The 10,548-nt window shown below is 32.2% G+C and overlaps 1 long non-coding RNA gene across 2 annotated transcripts; it reads right to left on the reverse strand.

Annotated features, from left to right (window-relative positions):
* Nucleotides 1-894: 894 nt before the first annotated feature.
* On the reverse strand, nt 895-5,788 carry LOC133177316 (uncharacterized). Of its 2 annotated transcripts, none has more exons than XR_009719662.1 (3): nt 5,628-5,788; nt 4,983-5,094; nt 895-1,503 (listed from the first exon to the last, which is right to left on the reverse strand). It is a non-coding gene; the product is annotated as an uncharacterized LOC133177316 (long non-coding RNA). The 2 variants fall into 2 exon arrangements; XR_009719661.1 differs by lacking the exon at nt 5,628-5,788 and adding an exon at nt 5,464-5,568.
* Nucleotides 5,789-10,548: the final 4,760 nt, after the last annotated feature.

Consider the following 10,548-nt stretch of genomic DNA (forward strand, 5'->3'; position numbering starts at 1 on the left):
TCAAAATATTTTTATGTCCAGTAAGATGTTTTAATTTTACACTGAAAAGGGGAGATAATTCAAATTTGCAAAAACTTGAAAATATCAATTTTTTGAGGATTTTCGTCTATTAAAAAATATAAAAACCCAACAGCCAAATCAAAAGACTGTGCTATTTTCATAGACATCATACCCTGTGGCTAATAAAAGTATAAAAACATTTTTGTGCAAATTATTATTAATATCCGAAAATTATGGATGAGTTTCATACAAAAAAAGAGCAATTTCACTATTTTTGTCAAAGTCCAGTATATGCCATAGATGTATACAAGTGAAATGAATATGACATTTCAAAACAATTTCTTTTTATTTTCAACTCAAAACACAACAACACACGTAACTTTTCACAATTAATCAAAATATTTCCATGTCCAGGAAAAATTTCTAATTTTTCACTGAAAAAGGAAGATAATCCAAATTTACAAAAAAAAAAAAAACATGAAAATACCGATTTTTTGAGGATTTTCAGCTTTGAAAAAAATATAAGAACTGAACATCCAACTCAAAAGGCTATGTTATTTTCATAGACATCATACCCTATGGTTTATAAAAGAATAAAACATTTTTGTGTAAATTATTATTAATATCTGAAAAATATGGGTAAGTTTCTAACAAAAAAGAGCAATTTCACTATTTTTGTAAAAGTCCAGAATATGCCGTAGATGCGTGCATGTAAAATTAATTTGATATTTCAAAACAATTTTTTTTTAATTTGCAATTTCAAATACAGTACAACTATTTGCTTTTTACAATTAATCACTATAATATTTTGAAATCCAGTGTTCTAATTTTTAACATATATAATTTGTAAATTATGTTCTAATTTAACTGGAAAGGGATAATCCCAAAGTGCTAAAACATGAAAATGTTAAATATCTCAGGCTGTTTTTGAGGTCAGAGAATAATGTACTCTTCAGGTAAATAAATCATTGAACTAACTTAATTGTATAATATACAACTTGTTTTTTATTTATACACAGATAATTATTTTTTGTTATCCTTTTTGTTATACATTTCCATCCACACCAAAAACACAATAACTAGTAAATATTCACAATTTAAGTGATATTTTTCATACATGATCCTATCATTACCAAGTCATCTGCTTGTTTGCCATTCAAATTGATCTTATACCCAAATGATTTCATATTCAAAAAATCTAAACATAGGTGAATTCATGAAAAATAAATGTTTTAAATAGTTTTAAACCTCGGTATTTGGCAATCATGTTACACAGAATATCACAAGTCAACCCAGGTTTTCTTTTGTAGTCAACGACTGCCCTTTGTTTAGTAGTTTCTTATACTGAAACATAAACATGATAAAACTGTAGTCTTAAGTGTTTATAGATTCATGGAAGATGAAAGTCACTGCCTCATTAATTTTATCAAAAGTGTTGAACTCTTTCTCTGAACTCCAGTCTTTGTTTTGTGACAGCTGTGATGATTTCATTTCCTGAGATTTCTGAAATGATAAGTTAATCAATTATCACCAAAGAATTGATATAAAGGTAGTAAAGGTTAAATTTTAAATACACATACCATTTCTTCAATCAAAATTGAAGTTTAAAATAGTCAGTATTCATTTTATTATGGGACTGATATTCAGCTTGCAAAGCTTTGTCACATCTGAATCAATTAAGAACAAAGAAAAACTATTTTAAATAGAAATGATGAAACCTGTTTGACTTATCGGGTCACAGCAAATATACATTCAAACATACATATAAACAGACCTGCATGACCAAGTAATGCTTTTCTCTACAATTAAGTACTTTAGTAATACTTGAAAACAATTCATTAAAAAACTGCTTGAGTTATCGTTTCATACATGCATGTAGCAAAGGTGTCAATGGATACATACAGACAAACAGACTAAGTGACGTGACCCCAAAATGCATAGGTGTTTTTCTCTTACAGTAAAGAGCTTCTGTATAAATTTAAAAAATGTTATGTTAACCAGAAGTCTCTGATGAGACTGTAGCTCTACTGGTCTGTATGCATAACAAAGGAAAAGTAGCACTTGGATTTGAAACTTTGCAACATGCAGCAATAAATAGAATTATGTATCTTAATGTAGTCTACTTATGTACCAAGTCATATTGAAATCAAACAAAACTGTAGGAGTAGCATTTTGAAAGTATTTAACAGAAACTTCTATTTTCAGTAACCATGGTAACACCATTCATCGAAATCCAAAACCATATGCACTAAATTATGTATCTTAGTCTACTTTTGAGCCAAGTTATATATTGAAATCAGACCAAAACTGTAGGAGGAGTAGCGTTTTGAAGGAATTTTACAAAAATTTCTATTTTCAGTGACCATGGCAACACCGTTCATCAAAATAAAAAAAAAACAATGCACTTAATTATGTATCTTAGTGTAGTCTACTCGTGTGCCAAGTTATACTGAAATCAGACCAAAACTGTAGGAGGAGTAGCAATTTGAAAAATTGTTTACAATTTGACAGACAGACAGGCAGACAGATGGACAACGGACACCTTACTATCGCATAAGCTCTTCTGGTTTCTGACCAGTAGAGCTAAAAACTGAGTTATTGCATCACAACAAAAGTGTCAATGAAAATACTTTTGGACATACATGCAGACAGACAAACAAAGTGAAATAACCCTTGAATGTGTTTTTGTTTTCTTACAATAAAGAAATTCAACAACAAAAGTTATGACAAACTGACAGATGGATGTACAATGTGATTTCTACGATGCTCTCTCCTTTTTAATTCCCTTCGCATATGCCATTCTTGGTGCCCAGTTTATTTAAATTGGTGCAGATGTTCTGGAGAATAATAAGGAATGTGAAAAGCTTACAGGGAGATAGGAAGATGGATAGACAATGAATAACAAGTGATTTGATAAGCATGAGCTTTTAGCTCAGGTGAGGAAAATTCTGTTGGTTAAGACCATTCCAAGTTTTTTCTATGTTTAGCGTCTGCGTGAGCCTTGGTTTTTTGACACCCCATATCACAAAAAACAAACAAAATCAGGAGTCCTGAAATTGTTTGTTCTGGTCAAAATCACTGAATTCTGTCAATTTCTCAAAGTATTTGTCTACAAAATGTCATATTTTGAATATTGTAAGCATTTAATACCTTGATTTTGCTGAAGAATAGATATTTCTATGAGAAAAAAAGATTAATGGAATCAATCCTTTGAAAAGTGTCATTTTTATGACTATGAAGTCTTGTGCTTTATTTTCTGGTTTGTGTGTTTTTTGCGAATAGGTAGGTAGGTATTTGAAAGATGGGTGGACGCTAAACACAGAAAAAACTTGGAATGGCCTAATGAGAAAAAGATTTTTCAGACTTCACCCTATTTTCTTCCCCTTTGAATAGCTCAAGGTCAAAATAAAGGTCAAGGTAAAAAATGAAGTTGAATGGCTTACATCAATTATGTATCAGCATAGTAAGTTTAATTAAAAATGTCTTGAACATATTGAATGGTTTCATTGACACTTAAAATAAATTTAAGAAAAGTGAAGTCTGCAAGTTCAAAGGTAAGGAAAGGGCAATGTAAAAAATATTGATGAAGTTGAATAGCTCTCACCAATATGCATCAGCATTTAAGCTTTCGTAAAAATATCTTGAATAGTTTCTATGAAACTGAGCTCAACACTATTTAAAGGAATGTGAAGTTAAGGTCAAGGTATAAATATGTTGATGCAGTTGAACTGAAATTTACTGAATATATCTATATGTTTCAGCATATGAAGTTTGATAAAAATATCTTAAAGGTTTTTTTTGAAACTGAACTAAACACTTATTTAAGAAGTGAGGTCAATGTTAAAGCAAAGGTCAAGGTCAAAAAAATGGTGATGCAGTTGAATAGCTTTTATCAATAATTCAATATATATGCATCAGTATATGAAGTTTTATAAAAATATCTTGAATAGTTTCTTTCAAACTGAGATAAACACAAAATGTTATGGAAGGACAGACTGAAGGATGGAAGATGGACATGACAAACACTATATGCTATATCTATTAAGGCTATATTCATGGCAGGACATAAAAACAGGTACATGTAAAAACAATAATTTAATTAAATACATCAATTTAACAACCCTGATTCTAATGAATAAGATACTGTAAACCAACTTTTATTCGCGTGCGAGAAATATTCGTGAGTTTCGCTGCATACTTTAACTCGCGAATATTTCTCGCCGCGAACCATTCATTTTGCTTTGTATTTGTAGAGAATGTTTCCTCATTCGCGAAAATTAATCGTCGCAGGTTGATTTCAATCCGACGAATCGCGAATAAAAGTTGATGCAAACAATAGTTGGTTTACAGTATACAAACCACATTAGACTGTTTCAAAGAAACTAGCTTGATAAAAACCTTAGTAATGTCAGTAAAATGTAAGTCAGCAATAACCGGTTCTGAATTTTTAGTATACATGTATATCTATTTATATTCTATCATTAATTATTGAAATTTTTAAAGAAAAAAAAAGTTAAAAGCATTTCTTCCGAACAAAATATCTTTATCGTGTTTAATTGTTTACAACCTGTTACAATTTGATATCACAGTTATATGTTGTTTTTTTTTTCTGTCCATGCTTAGGTCAGTCATTTTCAATGGCCATCTTTAAATGGCTAAAGAACACAAAACATTGTGGCTGGCGGTGATGGTGGTGGTGTGTGTGTGTGGGGGGGGGGGGGGAGTGTAGTTAAATGTGATGCTGGCTGGCCAAATTTTGACATTAGTGCTGATGAAAAATTTTGGGGTGCTGTTATTTTATATACATATTTGTTTTTTTTTTTAACCAATTATATCCCACTGAATGTTCATACTAATGTACAAATGCCATATGTACTGTTTGAGTATAATTAAAACAGAGGGCCTTATATTTTAGCAGCTTTGGTGTGGACAGTTTAGGCACATGTGCAGTGTCTCTGCATACAAAACAGACTGACCCTTACCACTGAAATGTTTTGACATCTTCTAGTTCAGGTCAACTGAGGCAATGACTATGAGATACAAACTCTTCTGTTTCAGTCACTTGGTTATCAGCTGGTTATACATTGAGTACACCTGGAATTTTAAAAGAGAAAAGTTTAAGACACTAAATTAAAAATAAAAAATAAAACCTATGAAATTTATTACTTTTAACATATTTAATAAATGATGTATGCTTCTTCATTTTTATACTAGATTACTATAACTTATTAAACTGAACTGCATGTACAAATACTAAAAAACATTCCCCTCAAATCCCTTTAATCTGGCCAAGTTTTACAATGATTGTATATAAGAACAATTACTAAGCTTTTGACGTCACATTTTAAATTACACATCATAAACTGGCCACCCCAATAAATATAATTTACTGTTTAACAGATAATTTAACTGTAATAAATAATCTTTTATAACTGTCAATTTACCCTGCTTATTAAATCTCACCTCTTTCAAAACTACATTACTTCCCCTTTCCAAGTTGAGTAAGCGGACACATTCGGACGGTCATCCCTGTCTGGGGGCTCACTTTTGGATTTTGGTGGATGACCTTGCAAGATTAACTTCCGACATTGACCATACTGATATCAGTATGAACACATTGGCATTACCTTGATCATCACGAGGACAGTAATTCCATAGTCATTTTATACACAAGTTGCTGATACAACCTCACCGTCACCGTCTCTCTTAACAGATTATTCACTTCGTTTACACGTGCACGTATGTACGATTCTGTTCTTGTGCAGTCCTTTAGTGCAATTCATGTCAATTCACTCAGATATTTCCAATGCATAACGCACGTTGCTCCAAAACAACTTTGCCAAGCAGCCTGCCATGGAGGCTGCCATTGTTCTTTTTACTAGCGCCACCTATATAAGCTTCCTAAGGGAGATAACTCTTACCATGAATTGTAGCGAATTCCATGATTTAGTAACCCTTTATCTTTCCAGTCATTCATTTGCACAAAAATATTAAAGTACTTTTTCTTTCCATATTCCATCATTATTGTAATCATGTATTTAGTTTTCCCAAATCCTCTTGGGTTTTAAGGAAATTATTTCATGATATATGCACCATTTACATACAATTTATACACAACACCCCTCTTGAGAAACTTATCCCCGGCTGTGTGATGAAAGGAGAATTATAGCAAAATCATTAGTCATCATTCATTTTAGACCCAAATGAATACATTAAACACAGTTTTAATGAATTCGCAGATTTTCACTGAACCGCCTAATTAGTGCTACCTGCCTGATTCTTACCCCTTACCAAACTGTTATGTTTGCTGCAGACCTGCAGCAAGTCTGCTGCAAGTTTGCAGCAAACAAAATTGTTCGCAGGAAGAAAATTTTCTTGTTCACAGATGATTGCCGCTAGCTGCGATCTTGCGGCAAACATTGCAGCAATTGCTGTAAGCTTGCAGCAAATTCGCAGGAACTCAACATGTTTGCAGGAACATTGCAAGAAACATACACGCCAATCTGTTGTTCGCAGCAAGTTCGCAGGAAACATTTAACAAATTGAATGTTTGCAGGAAGTTTGCAAGAACAGTAAACAAGTCGAATCAGCCAATGAAATGCAGATATTATACTGGGGTCAACACAGAATTCGCCATTTTGAAATGTTTGAATTGAAGTAGATGTTTCAGTATTTTGTTAGGAATATATACCATTTTGAATGATTACAAAAGCATAATTCTGGATGTAGGTGTACACTGGCATACACAACATCTAATTGGTAAGATCTGATTTTGTTTGATTTTGATATGAAACAATTATCTCTTTAAAACATACATGTTTAAGTAACTGATGTACTTGCTAGGTCAAATCTTAATCTATTTAAGAGTTTTAATCTTTAATTATTTTACATTTGTATGTTTCTTTAAATGTATTAAAGGTTCCAAATCAACTATTATAAATGTTTATAAATATGTTTTCAAATAAATTGGTATTAACCGTAAAATTTTATTGTTAAAGTAATGTGCAAAGGTTTTTAATTTTCTGTACATGTCAAAAGAAATCATATTAAATTTTTATTAAGAATAGTATGTCAACATTGTCTAGGAACAAAGAGAGAGACTATCAACACTTCAGAAACTAGCTTGCATCATTTCAGACACATGTGGTGGATTTTCTCTATAATGAACAGATAAAGGTCAGGACAAAGGCTCTCTAGCTGCGAACTTGCTGCATGTACGCAGGAATGTGCCAAAACAATAATTATATTCCTTGTCAAAAGTTAGCGGCAATGTTTGCTGCAAGCTTGCAGCAATGTTTGCCGCAAGCTTGCAGCAATGTTTCCATATTGGGAAAATCCAGTGTTTGCTGCAGACTTGCAGCAAACCTCATTTGCATGGTAAAATGTTTGCTGCAAGCTTGCTGCATACTTGCCGCAAACTTGCTGCAAACACAAAGGCTTTGTATAGACTGCCATGGTTTCTTTAGCTTCATTGCAGCAAGCTTGCAGCAATGTCTGCAGCAAGTTTGCAGCAATGTTTGCTGCAGACTTGCAGCAAATGTTTGCAGGAAGGCAATATTTTTGGTAAGGGACGTGGAGTAGTACTTAAATTAACTAAAAAACTTATCCCTGACATGTAACATTTGACTGTAGAAAACGAACATCCCTCCTCAGACAAATTAGCTATGAAATTTAAAATATGGTCAAGAGGTGGAGGCCAGGTTTGCTGAAATTCACATTTGACTCTAAAATTATAAAAACTCTGTAGTCCTTGTTTATAAACTTTACCACTATTTTCTGATATTTTAGCTTGCAAAAGTTTGTTTATCGTTTCTCCATAATTTCCCAAAATTGCTTTGGTACCGTAGAGGGATACTGATCTGCCGAAGGGGCTAGCTGCCTGAACCTGGACCACTGAAATCGAGAAATTGCATCAGCAACATTATTCTTCACACCCTTGATATGCTGCGCTTTAATTTGAATATTAAATTGAAGAGTTTTCAGGACTAAGAAACGAAGCAACACCATGATTTTTTTTTTTTTTTTTTTTTTTTTTTTTTTGATGTTTTTTGATTGATAATCTGCACTAACGCCATATTGTCTACATGAAGCAGTAGTTTCAGGTTTTTAAGTGTAGATGACCAAATACTAATCCCTAATACTATGGGGACAAGCTCCAATAATGTTATATCCCTAATTATGTCTGAAGACCAGTATGTAGGCCAGGATAAACAAGACCAATGATTTCCAAAACCTACCCCACAGCCATATGCTCCTGAACTATCAGTAAAAAATTCTAAAAAATCACTGTCATGCCAATGTTGAGAAGGAAAGGGCGTGGTACCATTAAATTGGAGCAAAAATTGAACCCACATTTGGAGGTCCATTTTTATTTCGTTTGTTATTCTTATGAAATGAAATGTTTTTTAACTCCCTCCATAGCCCCATAGATCCTACAAGAAAAAGTCCTTCCTGCTGGTTGCCTTAACTACAAATGCCAATGCTCCTACAAGAGATTGCAACTGCTTGAGTGTTACCTTTTTACGATTTAAAATATTTTGTATTTTTGACAATAATTCCCTTATTTTGTCATCTGGAATAAAAATTGTTTGAGATAAAGTGTCAATGCCTAATCCCAAAAAACAAATACAAGTATTTGGACCCTCAGTTTTCTCTACAGCTACATGTAATGGAACACCCAGCCCTTGACACAATTCTTGAAAGCATTGCATTAACATTTGACATTCATCTGTGGATTTCTTTCCAACAAATAAAAAATCATCTAAATAGTGAACTATACTCTCAATATTTGATCTATGCTGCACTTCCCAGTGAAGGAAAGTTGAAAAATTTTCAAACAATGAGCAAGATATTGAACAGCCCATGGGCAAACATTTGTCTATGTAGTACGAGTCTAAAATTTTGAAACCTAATAAACAAAAATCTTGAGGACTTATAGGTAACAACCTAAATGCATTTGAAATGTCCATTTTTGCCATTAGCGCCCCCTCACCTTTGGCCGAAATGACTTTTAATGCATTATCAAAAGTTGAATAATTGACAGAACAGATAATAAAGTCAAAAATAAATATTTAATTAATGTTTGAAATATGTGTCACGTAACACATGACAGACATATAACGTAATATGACAGACGTATGATAAAATGTGACATGATTAAATTACATTTCTGATGCTTAGCAATACAAATGATCTGTAAAAAATAGAATTAAACAATTCCTTAAACAATGATTTTTTTTTTTCACTCTTACGTAGAAGAAAGAAGATTTTTAAGCTACTTTTGATGCAGAAACCGATGATCGTAACACTGACAGATTCCTTTACTTAGCCAGCCAAATAAACCATAAACTTTCATTATTTTATCAAAAAGATAATGTTGTCGTAAGAAATGGACATTATTCAAATTTTGATTCCTTATAGATTTTAAATTTGAATTTTTAAAAAATAAATCTCTGCTATACGCTTTGTAACATACAAAATTTCCACCATTTCTGTCATGTTACGATATTCCTTGAGCAATACCTGTTTGAAACGAGCCAATAGAATTTATCATTCGGAGCTTATCTTTTATTCTTGGAAATTATAATACACAAAAAATTATTATTTATGAAAATCCTAATGAAATTTAAAAAAAAAAATAATTATTTCATATCGATCAAACCTATATCGTAACATGTACGGATGCACGTAACCCTGACAGACTCGTTTTAAAAACTGCAAGAAAACAACTACAAAATTGTATTGTTCAAGTTATAAAGACAAATTTTGCCTTATGATACACTAATATTCTTAAATAAAAATACTTTTTGGTTTAATTCACTGAACGTATAAATCTGAATGCACCCGTTTGGTTCACGTATCATGAACAGACGTTCGTTTTGTCCGTCACCGTTACGATAGTATTCAGGCAATGTCTGTCAATCGGTACGTTATGTAAGAAATGTCAAATTTCAAGTGTTTATGTAGTGATGAAGAGCGTGTAAGTTCATTTTTTTTAAAATCCAAATTACACCTACTAGCTGACAATATTTGATGATATGATTATGTGTTTAAAATCTAGGATAAAGACAACTTATATTTTCATGAAAGTAACATACTTTCTGTAACGTAACACTTGAAATACAAACGTTTGTGGCTTCTGGGGCTCTCTCTGTAGCTCTTCGTATCGAAATGTAAACACATTTGCATAGAACACTGAAGAAAATTTAAATATTCATAACCTTTAAGTCAAATGTATAAGAAGAAGCATATTCGAGCTCCATTCTTAAAATAAAACGTAACGCCCACTTGCAATGACAGACACAGGAAGCATCCCACAGATTTGTTAATTTCAAAGCACACGTGCTTTTCTGTTGAATCTGCGAACACTTACATGATAAACAGGTAAATTTTCTATCAGTAGACAAGAAAGATAAAATAGTTTGCATAAACAATGGCCCATTTTATAACAATGTACCCGGTGTATTGAGTCTGACAGACGTTACGTTCAAAATATGAGAAGAAATAAATTCCAAATTTTCTTTTATTTGAGACATAATGTGCTTTAAA

The sequence above is a fragment of the Saccostrea echinata genome, unplaced genomic scaffold (genome assembly GCF_033153115.1).
Source record: "Saccostrea echinata isolate AGI-Se365-2 ecotype Australia unplaced genomic scaffold, CSIRO_AGI_Sech_v1 ptg000117l, whole genome shotgun sequence".
Taxonomy (NCBI): Eukaryota; Metazoa; Mollusca; class Bivalvia; order Ostreida; family Ostreidae; genus Saccostrea; species Saccostrea echinata.